At 41.3% G+C, this 19,981-nt stretch overlaps 1 protein-coding gene across 3 annotated transcripts in view; it reads right to left on the bottom strand.

Moving 5' to 3' along the window:
- LOC126356206 (eukaryotic translation initiation factor 5B) overlaps nt 1–19,981 on the bottom strand; it is a 406,256-nt gene that overhangs the window by 163,301 nt on the left and 222,974 nt on the right. The gene's annotated exons all lie outside the window — the stretch shown is intronic.

Below are 19,981 nucleotides of genomic sequence, written 5' to 3'. Positions count from 1 at the left end.
TTTGCATGGTGTAGTGTGCCTAAAAATGGATTTGTTGGCCTTAAGACTCTACAATTTGTAGTGTCTGATGCTGTAGTACCTTTTAATGGTGGTAACTATGAAAGACTTAAACTTCTGGAGAAGTTAGGGGTAAGATTTGGATAGGACAGGGCTAAAGGACTGCGGGAACTTTATGAGCTTCGTGTACGTGGAGCAGAGTTAACTGCACAGAAAAAGACAAAAGAAACAATAAAGAAAATGAGGAGACAAGCACTGGGCTGTTGTGACACTGAAGAAGAGACAGACTACGAGCCAGGGCAATTCTAGTGCATAAAAGAAGCAGAAATGTAAGTCTGTATAAGAATTTGAAATAAAAAACTTTTAAACCTCAATATCTCTGAATTGCATTTTTTGCATTAAATGACCCGTTTTCTAAAAATGTACTGATGGTAGAGACATGAAATTTTCACAGCATACCAAGTGAGAGATTCAACACATATGGAACTTGAATAATTAAAATATCCCGAGTTGTTTTGTTTTTGTGTTCATTTATTTACAAAATTCTGTCAAAAATTGAGTGTTTGGGAAAAAAAGATAACATCCCCCACAATACAATTTTAGTAATAATTCTAGTTCACTGTATCTAGAAAGATGCATTCAATAACGATGGGAAATTGTAAATTGGTGTCTTAAAAAATTTCCTAGATAATGGTTCACAAAATACGCTAATTTAACATTGGCGGCATAGGACATACAATGTCCCCTTAAATAATGTACATATTACATTCCATATAAATTCCCTTCTTTCCAAATTCACTGATTTGGCTGAAAGTGTAGCGGATAAAACAGCACTTCGTCTGGTAGATACACAACGTCATCTGCAAAGAGTCAGGTATTCCGGAGTTCATTAGCAAGTTTTTGTTATTAAAAGAAAACAGTATTCGGTAAATTTCTGTACGTTACAAGAGAATAGTAAATAAACTATCCTGTAATGTACCGTTTCGTACCTCGCAGAGTCCTTAGGAAGTTAAAGAATGACAAATGTGGTGTCATTGTGTAGTTATGGTCATTCCATAGACTCCCTAATGTAAAAACTACGTTACAAATGAATATAAACGTTGTATTGAATTGTATGGAACTTGGGACCTAGAAACGACGGAGAGGCTTTGTCCCTGCCGTAGCCCGCAGTGGTACACAACCCCACAACAGGCTGCAGCAGTCCACTCACCCCACCGCCGCCCCACACCTGACCCAGGGTTATTGTGCGGTTCGGCCCCTAGTGGACCCCCGACATGCCATTTCCTTTCCCATTCTAGTCCCACCAGAACCTGTGCTCCGACTGTACTGACATTCAAGGGAACGTGAAATTGCAACCTACTTTCCCACTGTAAGAAAATATATCTTAAAGTAAAAGAAACGTCACGTCAACTGCCAGACCAAAACGCCTGGACCGTTTGGCGTTTGAACTCTGAAGGAAGCTTCTGCCCCTGTTTCCAATCAGAAATGTCAGAGTTTAATGGTTCTAAAAACAAAGTATGTAGCAAAGAGTAGAGCCATCCTTCTAAAGCGAAAACAGGTGAATAGGCAGAAATTTAAAGACCGACATGAAATTGGAGAGGGGGGGGGGGGGAGAACTCGTAATTTTTACACGGAAAGGGATTATTTGACATCACACAGGCAGAAAATTACATGAGAAAAACAATGACTCCTTCCATTTAAGCACAGCTTGCTTCGTTTTCGAGTTATCACTGATGTTTCTTTCTTACGGGTGGCTTTAAAGTTAATGGCGTCAGTACAATCCCAGGACATTAATACCTACCTGGTATCTGGAGAGAGGAAAACTCATATGAGCGCAGATGATTTCTACCAATGCCAACCGGACAGAGCGTTCATCACTCACAGTGTCGTGGTGAAACATCTCGAGAATTTCTGCTGAATACGTCACAGACAAACCAAAAGGTGAACGACAGAAAATGGCTATGGAAGAAGCAACATCGACCCCTGTCCTGGCATAGCCCAGTAGGAATTCTGAGCTCAGTGCTTGTCGCATCTCGCAGGGAACTGGAGTCATCCGTGAATCAACACAGAAAATTTTAGCCACATATAAGTAACTCCATGCAAATATGGCATGGAACCAAATCGTCGAATTGATTATAAGAAATAGTGACATGCAACCTGGGCGAAAACTGTTTCCCGTTTTGCGTATCAAGCTAATTTCTATGGACCGGAGAGGTGGGTAACGAGAATCACAAATACTGGTCAGATGTGCATAGAAAGTGATAGTTCGATGTGGAATGTTAGGTTCTCGCATTCCTGGTAGGGATAGGAAAAACCGACCGGTTAAAACAGATACAGGTATTTTAGTTCTGAAAACCGCTATTTGTTTTGTCTCGGTTATAAAAGGTGTTTTTATTTTTATTTATAACTGGGTAAAAAAAGAAAATATCAATTAGGTGTAGAGGTAGAGCTAAAAATTTGCGTTTTTAAATAAGCCTGTTTTAAAGAACGAATAAATTGTATTCGCAAAATTTGCATTTCTTTGAAACATTGCGTTATTACAGAAAATTGGAAATGATATAGTGGTATTTTAATACGGATGACGACAAACGAGTAGCAAACACGTAACATGAGAATTGGTACAGCGTTTTTTAGACAATAATTTATATAACAGTTCACTCACAGTGACAATAAAAATATGAAGCACCTGACCTGCTGCCTGCGTCTATATAACATGTCTTTATCTACTTGTAGACCTTGCAAACGGACAAATTAACATCAAAAATAGACTACTTCAATCCCAGTTTTCACCCTTTAGCAATGAATATTCCTAATGTCCAAATAGCGGTATGATCCCCGACTACAACAGGATTTTTGAGCGACTTTCAAAAAATTAAAATCCATAGGAGAATACTGGTGATTTTTGTAGTAATCAACCACTGATCACGTTTCCAGAAAAGCAGCGAACGGTGGATGGAATCAGTTTTCTTTTATTTCTTTATTTAATTTAATGTTTTAATTCCAGATTCTTCAGTCTTTGTTCGATTTCTACTTTTATTAGAGGAAACAACAAGAATAAAACAAACGAAAATAGCTTTTTTGAAAACTTACTCTGAGCGATTTTAACAGTCTCGTTATAAGCGTTGAAAAAACCTATATAACCGAGAACCGGTTGTTTCAGCGATAACCGCCATCCCCAATTCCTTGATCTTTCTTCACTCACGGCACACTAACATCAGCCCTTTATATGTAACTGTAAAGACTCAGATGTACTGCCATCGCTGCTGTCTGAAGTGGCGACATTACCAACTTTCTTTAGCTCGTTGCTGCCCATTTCATTAGCTGGCCACTTCATTAGCTGTCCAGGCATAGCTGGATACCCAGTTTCCCAGGAGATTGTACGTTATAAAGGTTCGATGGAGTGGTTGCCCCGTTCCCTGTATTGGAGTCATAGGCGCCAACTTTTGAAAATCTTGAGGAATGCTCATCAGGATACATTTTAAAGTTCATAATTACCCCCTACATATTTAGAGTAAAAGCAAATGCTACAAAAGTAATTTTAAACACATGCTGGCTCCCCTAAATAGGGAGAGAGAGGAACGGCTCCTCCTCACAATTGTTTTGCTGATGAATTTGTTCATTAGAGGCGTGTGTATGACGTATTGAACTGGGGACCTAGAAACGACGGGGAGGCTTCGTCCCGCCGTAGACCTCAGTGGTTCACAACCAAACAACAGGCCACAGCAGTCCACCCACCCCACTGCCGCCCCACACCGAACCCAGGTCTGTTCGGCCTCCAGTGGACTGCCCTCCCTCCCCGGGAACGTCTCATACCAGACGAATGTATCCCAAGGAGTACGTGGAGACTGTGTCTGCGCAGCAATCGACGGCATAGTGTAGTTGAGGCGGAATAAGGGAACCCAGCTCGCATTCGCCGAGGCAGATGGAAAACCGCCTCAAAACCATCCACAGGCTGGCCGGCACACCGGACCTCGACACTAATCCGCCGGGCGGATTCGTGCCGGGGACCGGCACGCCTTTCCGCTCGGTAAGCAGCACGTTAGACCACGCGGCCAACCAGATTGAAATGGATGTTTAATGGAATGATTCAAACGGTCTTGGGTCATGGTGGCTCTGATTTCTTCGAACTGCAGAAAACTAACGTTCTGCAGTACACGTGGATAAAGGTATAGTTAAAAGAAGTCGCAATAATTTTACATATTCTGGGATCATGTTCTTCAGAACTACACACTTTTCATCCTCTGTCCTACTCAACTACTGCACTCCACTTCCAAAACGACCTAGTGTAACATTATGGTCTTTTACGTCATCCAACAAAATACCTCTATGAAGAGCCAGCCTTACACAGTCGAAATCTTCACCGTAAAAAGAAGTAACTAAACTAATTTGCTCAATAAAAATTATTCTACTGTGACAAGATGAGACATTCTTTAAGGCGACAATCTGCTTTCAAAGCTGCTTACTGCTTTATCCACTGCCTCAAAAAATAAAATTCACAACTATTCTTGAATACCTGATGAATTTTGCTTGTCGTCATCTCCTAATTTTAATGGCAATTTTCTAGGCCGTGATACAGTGGGGAGACTTAGTTTCAGTGTATCACACTTTTCTTCAGCATGTTCCCAAAGTGATAAAAATGTATATCTATTTCTGGCTCCTTCTATTGAATATAAAACAGCATCTACAGAATTACAAGCAACGCGGAAATTCAATGAAACTTTTTGAAGTTCTGCGTAAAGTTTTTCTATTCTTTGGAATGCATAACTCAGCATCTTGGTATGAAACGGAGTTTCAAAGTTTTGCAAACTTTTAGAAATACTTTCGCTTTCGCACCAGCATCATTTATTTCATATTGCGTATCATTATGATCTTTTGAAATTTCTTAATTATTATCAACACACAACAGACACACAAAAAGCATGCACTATCTCGTTAGACAGAACGGTCTTAAACCTCGACCTACTTCAATGTCAAGAGAAACTGATAGCAATAGTTTAAGATTTCTCCTAGCTTCTTGGGTGAACCACGAATAAATCAAATCAAATGTTTGAAAACTGACAGAATACCTCTTAATACTGGAATATTATTAAATGAGTCTTGAACAGATACATGTAGGGAATGGGCCAAGCTGTGAACATAAATAGCCCCGGTTTCAACATATTTTGTCCGTGACTATAATCCTTGCTGAAAACTGCTAACGTTTGTTGTGCCGTCATAGCATTGCCCACGACGCTGTTCACAGATACATTATCTTATAATATGTCCTTCACAGATTTGAACAGGGTCTCTGAATCATTTAATAGGGGTCATAAAAACCACAAAACGAAAACGGGCATCTGCTCTCTAATTGATATATATGTTTCGTAACAGACATGCTTACCAATGCCATAATTTCACTAACTATGCCATGAGACATCCACCCGTAACTAATCTTATTAAGCCATAGTATCAGTTCGGGTACATCCTCGGTAAGCAATTTCAGAATACTGACAAAATTGGAAGACTCATTAACATGACCACGTAAGGTCAACCCTTGGCAAACCAGGAAAAATATTGAAGTAAAAATTGTCCTTAAACAGTAGCGGCCTACATTTATTTTGCTTTAGGACTAACTGATGAAACACTTTTTTTCATGAGATTTGAATCGTTTTCGAGTAACGGACCAGTTCTTAAAGCCGTACTTGACGAACTCATTATAGTAATTCTTGTTCGCAGTAACACTTTTTGGAGGCAAACTCTTGCTTTCGCACATAGACGTACACAAAAAAACTGTCATCTTTTTCGTCACATTGAATCCATGTATGTGTTTTTACCATGCGTTTTTAAACAGTCATGCCCTGTGGCTGCCACTTTCAGCACCGGTATCATTTTTCGTGGAATTACCAGAAATAGTAACAGGGACTTCATTGCTACAAGTTGCTGAAGATTATCACTTTTACTGCTACACGCTTGATAATCAGTCTAAATCCTTTTGCATTTCACTATATATTTTCCCTTTTAACAATTTTGACACTAAGACATGAAGACATAATTCCGAGCACAGGTGACACAGGTCAATCAGAACACAAACTAACGTCTAGCGGTCTACACGTTCTGACTTCGTTGTTTGTTCAGTTCCTGAAGTGTTGAAATTCAGTGTAAGTTACACTATGTTCAAAATGATTTCATAAGAAAATATCTTTCGCTGCCTGTTGCGTTTCGTGATTGTTGCAGGGCTGCCAATTAAAGAACAAAGAAATTCGCCAAGCTGTAATGAGTACTGTCCATTTACTGAATGTTTTAGCTGCGAGTCACATACTTCGCAGCAAGCATGTTGGCTCACAGGTAACATACGTGGTTCTGTCAAAAGGTTATCTTAAAAGAAATCCCTAATTAAATTCGTACTTCGAAGTATAAACACCTCAGGAAGTGATTTGTTCATGCTTGTGTTCGCATTCCGGTTCAAGTGCATGAGTGAACGGATAAGAACAAACAACGTGCTGCACAACACGGAGTCAAAGCACTCGTTCCAGCATGTGTGTTAAGCTATTTAGGAAAATTACAGGAAAGCTAAATGTGAATGGCCGGACGGGGAATCGAACCGTCGCCCTGCCTAAAGCGAGACCAGTGTGCCAACAACTGCGGCTCTCGCTTGGTGATGCAGTAACCAAAATTTGTACAGCATAACTCCCTTGCCGCATGTCGCACGGTCACTCAGTCCTGCTATCCAGAGAATGGAAATCCTGATAATACTTAAAATCAAACTCGATAATTATCAGCACTTAAACTACAGAGCTCTGTTTTTATTATCATTGTTCTAAGCTGACGATCCTGTTAAAAATTCGGAGATAAACGTTCCAAAAACAGTCGAGCAACACATTACTTTACCTCATATAGCCCTCAAGCAACAACCATGCAAGAAAAACGGAGAAATTGATAATTCATGAGAAAGCTTACCGGCAGTCGTTTTTTCCACTAACCGTTCGCTAACGTAACAGGAAAGCAGGGAAATCGAGGACGGGACTAGCAGTGCTCTTCACCGCACACCATAAGGTAGCTTGCGGACTGTACACGGAGGTGAATTTCTGGCTCGTGGACCTGTTTATAGTGCTTGATTTTCTTTTCTCCAGTGCAGTCACACACGAGACCCATCAAAAAGGGTCCTGTATTCACGAGAATTGCAGGAACTAGTCTATGAAAGTGGGTCATGTAACATAGTCCACTGAAGAGCCAAAGAAACTGGTACACCTGCCTAATATCGTGTAGGGCCCCCGAGAGCTCGCTGAAGTGCGGCAAGACGACGTGGCACGAACTCTCTTACTGTCTAAAGTAGTGCTGGAGGGAACTGACACCATGAATCCTCCAGAGCTGTCCGTAAATCCGTAATAGTATAACGGGGTGGATCTCTTCTGGACAGTACGTTGCAAGGCATCCCAGATATGCTCAGTAACGTTCATGTTTGGAGAGTTTGGTGGGCAGCAGAAGCGTTTAATCTCAGAACAGTGTACCTAGAGCCACTCTGTAACAATTCTGGACGTGTGTGGTGCCGCATTGTCCTGCTGGAATTCCCCGAGTTCATCGGAACGCACAATGGGCATGAATGGATGCAGGTGATCAGACAGGATGCTTACGTACGTGTCACCTGTCAGAGTCGTATCTAGACATATAAGGGCCCCCGTATCACTCCAACTACACATGCCCCACACCATTACAGAGCCACCGCCATCTTTAACAGTCCCCTGCTGACGTGCAGGGTCCAGGGATTTATGAGGCTGTCTCCATACCCGTACACGTCCATCCGCTCGATAGAATTTGAAACGAGACTCGTCTGACTAAGCAACATGTTTCCAGTCATCAACAGTACACTGTCGGTGTTGACGGGTCCCAGGCGAGGCGTAAAGCTTTGTGTCGCGTAGTCATCAAGGTTCCCCGAGTGGGCCTTCAACACTGAAAGCCTATATCGATTATGTTTCGTTGAATGGTTCGCACGCTGACACTTGTTGATGGCACAGGACTGAAATCTGAAGCAATTTGTGGAATGGTTGCACTTCTGTCACGTTGAACGATTGTGTTTAGTCATCGTTGGTCCCATTCTTGCAAGATCTTTATCACACCGCAGCGATGTCGGAGATTCGATGTTTTACCGGTTTCCTGACATTCACGGTACAGTCGTGAAATGGTCGTACGGGAAAATCCCCACTTCTTCGCTACCTCGGAGACGCTGTGTCCCATCGCTCGTGCGCCGACTATAACACCATGTTCAAACTCACTTAAATCTTGATAACCTGCCATTGTAACAGCAGTGCCCGATCTAACAACTATGCCAGGCGGTAGTTGTCTTACATACGCGTTGCCGACCGCAGCGCCGTACTCTGCCTGTGTATATATCTTTGTATTTGAATACGCATGCCTGTATCAGTTTCTTTGGCGCTTCAGTGTATTTTATTAAAGTAGATACCGGCAAAGGACTAAACCGATAAAAATCGCAAATCGTTAAGAGCAATTCCGATTTATCGAAAGCCTTGCCGTTCAATTCCAATGAGAGTAACTTTATGGAACCAAACTTTATCTATCACGATAACCAATATCGAACAGTTGAGTCATATTTCGCATCGTGGTAGCAAGATTTTATATGAAGAGGGCGTTCAGCGGGTGGATCTCTCTGATTAGCATAGAGAGCGCCATGTGCGTTTACCCGCCCGCCCCAGTACCGCGGTCTACTCCCTGATTGGCAGCCGGTCACCCTGAGCCGTAGGCAACGGCTCGCCAGTTTTAATCCGATTTCCTGTTCTGGTGGGGTGTCCTTCACGTACTGTGACGAAAATCCCTTCCGGCTTAGCAGCTACTACCCGGGCGAGAGACATCAGTTCCATATAGCTAGGGGGAAACCAAAAGCAAGACTTCCGTCTGTATCTCTCTCCTCTACATCTCATGCATGATGGAAAATACGGTAACAAACCGAATAACCTGTCCAAGTGCCACATTGGGTAAACAAGCCTTATACATCTGACATGCTACCAACAAATACGGCGGCCCTTATTGAATGATGATGATCGATCTATTCTACCAGTATTTGTTCCATCCCATAGCGGCAGAAAACATAGATTGATGCTTTATAAGGTGTAAAGTGGAGTATAGTAATAACTGGTTTTTTAACAGAGCTTGATAATATGTTCCACAATGCGCAATGTAAAACATATTGGATGCGTTACTTTGACTGAAAAGGTAAGATGAGATATACGTTTAGATAAAAACGCTTGCGCAGGCCTAGAAATGGCTACAAAGGACTATCAGTTCAGCGAAAACAGTTACACTATACTTCGAATAAAGTAATTTTGTTCAAAAAATGGTTCAAATGGCTCTGAGAACTATGGGACTTAACTTCTGAGGTCATCAGTGACCCAGAACTTAGAACTACTTAAACCTAACTAACTTAAGGACATCACACACATCCATGCCCGAGGCAGGATTCGAACCTGCGACCGTAACGGTCGCGCGGTACCGGACTGTAGCGCCTTGAATTGTTCGGCTACCCCGGCCGGCAGTAACTTTGTGATCGTCTGTACGTTAGATGACAGGCAACACTCGAACACGTGCGATCGAGAAGAAATTGTGACAGCTGTCAACAATCTTTCTCGCTGGAATGCCTCACCCAAAATTATTTTAATTGTAGTTGCTACGAGGGTGAGTCAAATGAAAACCTTAAATTTGTAATAACAAATCGAAATTTCGCGTCGCTATCCTGTAAGTTGGTAAGCGTGCTACAAACAGCGTGCAGAATGGCCTGTAGGTGGCAGCATGGTGCAGATGCACACATACCGTCGCAGTATCAGTTCAAAGTTGACCGCACGACTTGCACCAAAGAAAAACAGCGTTCTGTTATTCGGTTTTTGCGTAGTGAAGGTGTCAAACCTATTGAAATTCATCGACGAATGAAGGTTCAGTACGGTAATGCATGTTTGTCACAACAGCAACTGTACGAATGGAGTAGGAAGTTCGCAAATGTTGTGACTTCAGTGGAAGATGCTCCTCGTCCAGGTCAGGCACAACGAGTTGTGACTCCACAGAACATTGCAGCAGTTGAAGCCATAGTAAAGGAAAACCGCCGAGTGACACTGAATGACATTGGAGCATGTTTACAGATCACTCATGGGTCAGCACACCACATTGTGCATTATGTGCTTCAGTTTCACGAAGTGTCGGCAAGGTGGGTGCGACGGCAGCTGACTCCTGAAATGAGAGAGCGATTTGTTGATGCTTGTGAATAACTACTTCCGCGCTTTGAACGAGAAGGTGATGGCTTCCTTGCAAGAATCGTTACTGGGGACGATACCTGGGTTCATTTCCACCAACCGGAAACGAAGAGAGCGAGGGGGGAATGGGGCCATTCCTCATCACTAAAACCAAAGAAGTTTCGAACAGAACCATCAGCAGGGAAGGTTATGATGACACTCTTTTGTGACGAAAAAGGCATCATTTTGGAGCATTACATGCCTAGAGAAACCACTGTCACCAGATCTCCTAAAAAATCTTCTGGGGCCTGCAATCAAATCAAAGCGACGTGGATTGCTGTCAGCAAATGTCCTTTTGCAACATGACAATGCAAGGCCCCACACTGCCCGTACAACGGTTGCAACAATCACAGACTTGCATTTTGAGTGTCTTCCTCATCCACCATACTCACCAAACCTTACCACAAGTGATCTCCATATGTTTGGACCACTCAAAGACGCAATGGGAGGAAAGAAGTTCCATTCTGATGAAGAGGTACGCCACGCGGTGCATGAGTGGTTGTGCCGACTACCAAAATAATGTTTCTAAGGGAATTCATGCACTTTGTAAGCGCTGGATTACTTGCATTGAGCATGGGAGAGATTATGTTGAAAAGTGATACAGCTTTGTACCACGTATATTTAAAAAAAAATTTAAGGTATTCATTTGACTCACCCTCACATATTTTATGATAATCACTACCGGCGAAATAATTCTACAAACATGGTGGTAAAAGGGAAAGCCGGGTGTGAGTGGGCGGAACTTGTTCCGGGTGAAATCCTAGCGCTAACGATTCGTGTCAAAGAGTAGTTTAGGTGGAGTAGACGAGTTTTTTTTTAACTCCCTCATATTGTTGTAAAGATAGGAATGGTTTTTCCTACAAAATTTATGCTCGCTTAACTTTTTGTAGTCAAAAAAATTCGAAAATTTCGGACTTTTCTCTTTTTTGCGAAATCTCTTCTTGTGCTTCTAGCGCTGTGAAGCCTATTTCTTTTAAAAAATTCTCTACTACCACTATTTTCTGCACCCATAGCAATGGCGCTACAGTTCCTCAAAAATATCAATTTTTTTAAATTTTGTGCAAAATAGCGGCAAAATACCTTGTTTTTGTGCATTGTTATTTCAGTTTGGTTTATGAAGTAGGAATATGTGTTACGTTATATATTGGAACTGAAAATCTCACTTTAAGATATTCAATTACTCTGCGTGCAACAGGGTGATTTCTGGGCATCCTTCTACTGTGATTCTTAAATCACAAGTCGAAGTTGAGTTCAAGAGCATCTCACCCCGACCCCTGCATATTTATGCAACCAAATTATTTACTCATTATGTTATATACACTAAATAACCAGCGACAGGAAAATCAACCATTATTAGCTGAAATAGGCAGACCGACATAGAACATCTCGCTTACACAACTGTCAACAGCATGCACAATATTATTATAGACAGCACAAGGTCATGCATTTTTTAAAATTTTAAAACCGATATAGGTAGCTAATTATACTTGGATAAAGAGACCATATACTAAAAGTGAAACAAGTAGTTTTATCATACAGTACTTACAAAGGCATTAGTGTTTACTAACACTTATCATTTCTGGGTCCCGAATACTTCTAACAGTCTTGAATCTTCGACGCACTTGAGACGGATACGTGAGTCACTTCCGACATTTTGATGGGCCAAGTTCCTCGTTGTCACTAGAAATGACTTGAGTAGAAGGACCAGGGCAAGCAGACCGAGTGGGTCCCAGATACATTAGTTTTCCAACAGTGAGTCAGACTCTGCAAGTTCGTTGCTTTCGAAGTACGTTTTCTCAATAATTTCCATAAAATCGATTTCTTCTTCACTTTCTTCATACAAATATACTGGCACGTTTTACACATGACTCCACTGCATTTCTTGTAAATGGAAGAACATTTCAAACCTATCTTTCTACAGGAGCTCCACTTATATAAGCACAAGAAACGCGGAAAACTGACTCAGGTGCTGGGTAATGTCCTCGAACTGTGGGTGCTCTGAAACCAGCCCCATTTCTCAGAAGTTTTTCAGCTTCCCATCCTACTCTGGACTCGGGGTAACTCGGTAACGAATGATGTTACGCGAGAGTCAATTTTCTCTTTTGCGACACTCCTGGCAAATAGCTGGTACAGCAAAACGTCTAGCGTCAACTGCTAACATCTCCACCATACAAAGCAAAAATAAACTGTTCCCCAGCTGTTATTTCTTCACAGGTAACATCTGGCTTCTTGAACGTGCCAAGTGATGAGTTTAGATGTTCATGTTTCTTAATGTTGGGAAACTTCGTTTTTCGTTGACCGGAAAACGCGGATGTCTTATCACACACCCACTAACGGCATGAGTGAATAGAATACGTTCGCTTCGAATTTGTAGGATGCAGAGCACAATCACTTACTTGTATTCTGCATTTACTTTTACTGGTATTGGAAAAAATAAGTTTTCGATGTCTTGTCAAATGAGCCATGAGCTTATTAACGAACTCAACATCTTCTCCCACAATGACCACACATCGAAAATCACTCCGTCCACTGAAGAATAAAAGCAATGTTGACCGCTAAAGAATAATTCCTACACACTTTTTCTTATAACTGATCCTTCGGGTCATTCAACTATAAGACGTGTATGGCTGTATGACTGTGCGACACCTGTAGGCAATTAGTCAGTCTTATACGCTACACAAAAAGAACTTCATGCAATCTGATGTCAGTTATTACTTAATGTGACGTCAGCGTTGCTCTATGCCGCAAAGTTAACTCTTCAATTCCAAAAAATAACATAAGACATATTTCAATTACATAAACAGACACTGAAATAAAAGGCCTCAACAACTAGTTATTTTGTCATTTTGAACAAAATTTGAAAAACTGTCATTTTTCACAAAATTTAAAAACTGATATTTTTTTGACCAACTGTAGCGCCAATGGTAATGGATGCAGGAAAAAGTTACAGTAATCCAATTTGCAGAGAATTTTTTGCTCTTTCAAAAAGGAAATAGACGTCAAATCGCTAGACGCATAAGAAACTGATATTTTTTGAAAAACTGAAATCCGACATTTTCAGTTCGTCCATAAATTTTAGTAATTTTTGAGGACATTTCTCCTAGAAAAACTGCTTAGGTGTCGTTCGTGAAATCGTAACACCCGCTCTGTTCACGGCCCTCGCCTACCACTTTGGCATGAGTATCTGAGGATCAAATACTGACCGATCCGGTAACCACCGAAATAAATATTTTTAATGTCTAAACTGTTCGTAATCCTTTAACAACAACAAAATTGGTGGCAAAACCTGGTTTTTCAATCTTTCCAGCCACATGAACGCGTTAAGAAAGTAAAATCTTCTACGCCACCTTTTGCCAAGTACAGGCTATCTTTCTGACAATCTGATTGGTCTATAAATGAATGTGGCTTTTTTTCTTCACTTAGGCTGGCATTTCCTTACTTTTTCTGCCGGTTTCGGCTTATGAAGCCGATGTCTTGTGAACGTCTTTTAAATTTGCAAATGCCTAACTGGCACTGTCTTCACAATCTGTGTCTCAATTCGTACTGGTTTACATATTTTTCCTATGTATTTTGACATTTATTTTGTGTCGAAAGTGTCAGAACACCTACCACAGTTTGCAAATCAAAGCGAACTGAGGCACAGATTGTGAATACGCTGCCAATTTGACGAATTTCAAAGAGATTCACTAGACAATGGCTTCATAAACCGAAACTGGTGGCGAAGAAGGAAAAAAAAGAAAAAAAAACACTATATGCGAAGAAAATATACCATATTCATTCAATACACACTTGGCTGTTGTAACCTCCACGAAGAAGATAATTAAATACAATTTTCAAGTAAAGAACATTTGATTCTATCGTGCTGATGGAACAGTGCAAGTGCTCGTTACCAGATGTGTGTGGGAGGGTGACGGATGGCAGGGTAGGAGGAGAAGGTTGGAGAAGCAAAAGGCTATGGAAAGTACCGAAATACAATGCAAGAATATTGTAATCGTCAGTAAGCACGTAGTTAGGTTTCAGCGGGAGATTAGGCAAAGACTGACTGGAACAAGGTAAGGAAACAACAGAAGTTGAATGCTGACTGGTGTGAATATGACGTAATTATTTTAATGCGTCACTGTCCCAAAATACTGAGTTTCATAATGTACAGAAAAATGGGACAATTCCGATCCTACGATTTATGTCAAAACGTAGGTCAAGGAACCTAGGTTTATTGCATTGGTAGATTTAGAGAAAGATTTCAACAATGTTAATCGGAACAGACGCAGAAATCTGAAGGAAACAGTGATAAGATACAGGAGGCGTAAGGTTACTTACTACTTGGACAAAAACCACATTGCTGTTGTTACAATCGAAGGAAGTAAAAGGGAAGCAGTAGCTGAGAAGGTGGTTGTTATTCAATCTGAACATTCAGCAAGCTGTGAAGGAAACCACGGAGAATTTTGGAAAGATAACTGAAGTGGCGAGGGAATAAATAGGAACTTCGCGGTTTGACAACGGCACCGTAATTCTGTCAGAAACAGCTGAGGACTTGGAAGAGCAGCTGAACGGAACGGACAGTGTCTTGCAAAGAGGTTGTTAGGTGAATATCAACGAAAGTAAAACAACGGAAGTCGAATCAAGTCAGGCGATGCTGAGGGAATTAAATTAGGAAGTGAGAACTATAAATAGTAGATGCGTTGTGTTACTTGGACAGCAGAAAACTGAGAACATAAAAAGCAAAACGGCAACAGGAAAACAGAAATGTTGAAATACTGAATGTAAATTTAAGCGTTAGGAAGCCTTTCCCGTAGATACTTGTCTGGAGTCTAACCTTGAACAGATGTTAAGCGTGAACAATAAATAGTTCAGACAAGAAGAAAACGAACTTTTGAAACGAGGAGCTACAGAAGAAAGCTGAAGACTGGACGAGCTGATCGAATAACTAATGAGGAAATACTAAACCGAACCGGAGGGATATAAGTTATGGCCAACCTGATTAAAAGGATGGATCGGTTGATAGGACACCCCTTATGGCATCAACGAGTAGTCAATTAGGTAATGGAGGGCTGCGGAACGAGTTCTTATGCAGAGACGATGACATTTGCGCAGGTCAGAGCAGCGTGTAGAGCAGCATGAAACATTCGGGCTGCAGACCACAACAACAAAATTTAAAGGGATCGTACACAGTATGAAAATAATCGCCTAACCATACACCTCTAGACAGAGTGCCTTGGAGAATAATTTCAGGCTCTTGTACTACTCCTTCAGCTACAATACAATCCTGAATTAGTGCACAGCGACAGTAACAGACAAGTCCGGCGCTACATTGAGAGACAAAGTTTCACGTTAGTTATTGCCTGTTTCCACAAATAGACAACAGATACTGGCGGTAATTCCTTGCTATCACATCCCACACACGCGCAAAGATGGGCCGGTGATGGTGCTTCTCAAAGATGTTGACGAACATCATCACAACGAACTGGTCAACGAGAGAAATATACGAGCTACATTTCATTTACAGAATTTGAGGATAGGTTCCTTACACCAAAACAAGAAAAAAATGTTTAGTAAACATGGGCTCTAAAATGCATACCTTAAGAGCTATGAGTGCTAGTTCACCTCTGTACTGTGAAACATCTCTTCTACTGAGAAAGTGCTCACAGTTATGGTCCATACTACCTCCTCCCAACATATGGAAAGCAGTGTGCAGTACAAGAAATGTGTTTCACAGTATCGAAGATGAACAAGTACTCATAGCTCCTTAGATATGCATTTACAGTCCATATTTACTACACATTGTTTTTGAGTAAAGAATCCGTCCTCAAAAGTATGTAACTGTAATTCAGTTACACGCTGGATATACGGGTAATACGTGCTTGAGAGCTCTTGTTCATCACGGGTGAAAACGCAAGAAGATGGATTGTATGATGCATTGAACGGCTCCAGCACTGCTCCACGAAAGCCGCAGGTGTTAACAGCAAATATGTCACCTCTCAAAAGAACACACCGGACACTTTGGGCTGCTGTAGATAGTGAAAAGATACCAGGCGATCAAGTGACACTACAACATCGACGTAAGTCATGGCGATGACGTGGTGTGCATATGCCTGTCGGTTGTACGGAAACAGCGCAGTAAGGGTCGACACAGAGACCTGGCAGATTGTCAAAAAAAAAAAACCTATCGTGTTTGGGCGTGCCCTTGACACACTATCAATAAATTTGCACAACTGTTGGTTTATCAAAAAGGACTGTCCAATGTGTCTCTAACAAATTATGTACTACTCGCAACCATGTAACACTGTGCAAGAACAACCATGAGGCACAGTGTAAGAACTTTTGTGGTAAATAGGCCCTGATCGATAGGGACCGAAGACGAGCGTCAAGTCTTATAAATGACAATGGGTTTCAAATCTAACGGAGTTTGCTGTGAATGCAGGTCCATCTCTACCATCCTCCAAGCAAAAATCAAGAAGAGATCTGCTTGCGATGGAGACTTGAAATCGGGTACCACGCAAAAGATGCACATCTTCAATGCGAGTGAACCGATGGCCAAATGAGGAGTCTAATCCGCAGTGCGTGGAGGGTGCGGTTCAGGTCGGCGGTGGTTTTGGAAAACTTTCTCGTATCATGACTTGGATAGGTTATTCAGGTTACAGCAAACATGAACCACGATGCTTGCTTATTTCTTCATTCTCGGTGACAAAGTATTGTCCTTTGTTCCATATTTTCATATGAGTATTCAGTGGACATACTTTTCTTTCAAGATGATGACAACCAGGTTCACAAAACTGCATGCTGGTTCGACGGCACTCAGGCACCATACAGCAGCTAGACCGACCCACTAAATTACTCGATTTTAATCTAATAGAAACTGTATTGGACTATGTAGAACAGCGGGTGAAACGTAGCAGTGAACGTTCTAGCAATCTGGTAGCTCTACGGGATCTGATAATTTATGAGTAGGTTCAGCTGGATACGGCATGCATGAAAATTACTGTGCTCTTCCTTCCTCCCAGATTTCAATCAATATTACACGGTACTATCTTGTGTGTCCTATGGGTGATTATTCAGTACGCTTGTAGGCTGGTAGTTGACCCTCTCTTTGACCACGTCGCATTCTCAACAAACCATCACTGAGGTTCTCATCACTAAACAAAACTTAGTACCATCGCGTCTTTCGTTACACAGTCGGAAGCGAACACTGAACATGACGACATGTGGAAGGTATGTTGGAAGCGACAGCCGCCTTGTTCGTACCCTAGATTCCAGAAAACAGTTTCAGGTGGCTGTAAATGACATTTAGTGAGCAAACACTGATCCAAATTCTTGCCGTGCAATGAACAACAGCTGCTCGTCTGATGTGGCGATCGGGTTATGAATCCGTATGCCACGGTCAGTTTGAACCAGAATGATAAACATGTGCGCTGGCTGCGCAGTAACACACCGCTGAACCCCCACACGACGTATTGGGCGATTATTTGCAGTGATATCGAGCCTCCTCCGGTCCCACAATACTCCCTCGCTGGAATTCGTATAAATGAACTTTGCTTGTTTATGGCAGCACAGTACGTATTCATTATTAAGTAACTATGCAACATGCTGGAAACGATCGATCGATCGATCAATCAATCCATCAATCAATCAATCAATCAATAATAAATGACCGTGAACACGCTGGGAATGACCAATCGTCCATTCAGTACTTCAAATAGTTATTTGTTGGCTGAGCATTTGTATGCTCAGAACGTCGTTCACACTTACGAGCTGGGCGTTTGACTCTTTGTTTTCACTGAATATCAGTGGACCATTCAAACGTCGTGTTTTACGGCACGTCTGTGGATATGATCATTTTTCATTTTCGATTAGTTTGATAATTCGTATTACATTAATAAAAGTCATCCTTCTTTGATTTAACCTTTGAGTACTTTTCTTCTTTATTTGATTGGCACAAAGTGATTTAAATAGGAAACATAAGAACTTGTAAGATAAAAAGTGTCGGAAGCATCAGTGAACTTGTCAACTAGATCAAATCGAAGATAATACATCATATTACTGATAAACGTCGTCTAACATTTTGGAAAATAAGACAAACGGTGTGAGCTACGTTTTGCTGCAAACTCCTAAAAAAGACAGACTGTAGTAGCATCTATGTCCTCCGTACGCTAATTGTAAGTCACGCCAATATGGCAGGTTCGTAGAATCTCCAACCTTCGACAAGGAAGTTATGGGTTAACATCAGACTAAAACTGAAATTTACAAGAAAAGAAACGATGTGCTCTGTTAATATGCAATTGCAATGCCGTATTTTCCATTTTCTGAATAACTCGCCGCATTCAGCATACCATTATGAGTACAAGCTATTCATTACTTCTGCTACGGACGGTCGCAGGTTCGAATCCTGCCTCGGGCATGGATGTGTGTGATGTCCTTAGGTTAGTTAGGTTTAAGAAGTTCTAAGTCTAGGGGACTGATGACCACAGATGTTAAGTCCCATAGTGCTCAGAGCCATATTCATAACTTCGCAGGCGAAGAGATGGCACAAAGTGATCAGTATTCTATGGAGTGCCAGTCATGTGACTGCACCAGTCGGAGAATATGTAGACAGCAGTTCCATCTGGGAGGCATTACTCTTCAGTTCTCCTTGAATTATACATGAAATAGCGAACCCGGTAATGCTTCGCAATTGCTAAACAGGTACGAGAACTGGAAATCTTAACACACTTCTCCCCCTCTCTCTCTGTCCATCTCCTCTTGCCCCTTTCTTTGTCCATTTCCATCTCTTTCTCCTATCACTCCCCCTCTCTGTCCATGAGCTCCTACCCCATCTCTCTCCCTATCTCTCCATCTCCTCCTCACTCCTATCTCTCTCCACTTCGTCCTCCCCCTCTACATCTAGTTCCTCGCCACCCCCTCTCCTCCCACCATCTGACCATTTACCTTTTTTCCCTCTCTTTCAACTTTGTTTATTGTTGTCGCTAACGAATCTTTGACTGGGACACGGAGTCGCTTAAAATGAACCGGTAAGTCGAACACGAATATGACAGGCCTCCCTTGCTGCAGCATATGTGAAGATAGCAGCTTCAATGACGTTATTACGCGTTGTCTTAATCTGCAACTAATAGGATTACCAAGTTTCGGACTATTCCGATTCCGTAATAGCATTCTAATCAACAGTCGATAAACCATAATACAACTTGTATGTTTTCTATTAAAACTGATTGCGAGGAAGAGAACAAAACAGCACATAGTTTTGCACACAGTTTTTCTTTATATATATACAAGGAGAAAGAATAAATACGCGAGGAATAATTTGTCTAATGTTTAAATTCCCTGCTATTTCAGTTAAAACAGACTACAGAGAAAAAGTGAAACTGCACATTTTCACAGCTCGACGTAGCACAATTTTTCATCTCCGTAGTCGATTTTAACAGAAAGCCTGCACGTTGTTGTCTAAAAAACATATGTTCCCTTTGTTCGCCTGAATACTTTTTATAGTATCGTCTGAAAATTTCCAGTCCCTTTTTAATAACATTTCTTCTAGAATATAGTGCAAAAATTTCAAGTACATCGCTCAAGAACCTTTCTAATTAAATTTCTCCTTAATATATTATATACATATATGCATGTATATAACATATACAAAAAAATTATACAGCCTATACCTGGCCAAATGTTTGCTGGAACAGTAACAATTTGAAGTAAACTGGTCAAGAACTTTTCGAAATTTTTGC

The sequence above is a fragment of the Schistocerca gregaria genome, chromosome 3 (assembly GCF_023897955.1).
Source record: "Schistocerca gregaria isolate iqSchGreg1 chromosome 3, iqSchGreg1.2, whole genome shotgun sequence".
NCBI lineage: Eukaryota > Metazoa > Arthropoda > Insecta > Orthoptera > Acrididae > Schistocerca > Schistocerca gregaria.
The sequence above is the reverse complement of the archived record's forward strand: the minus strand, read 5'-3'. Positions and strand labels throughout refer to the sequence as shown.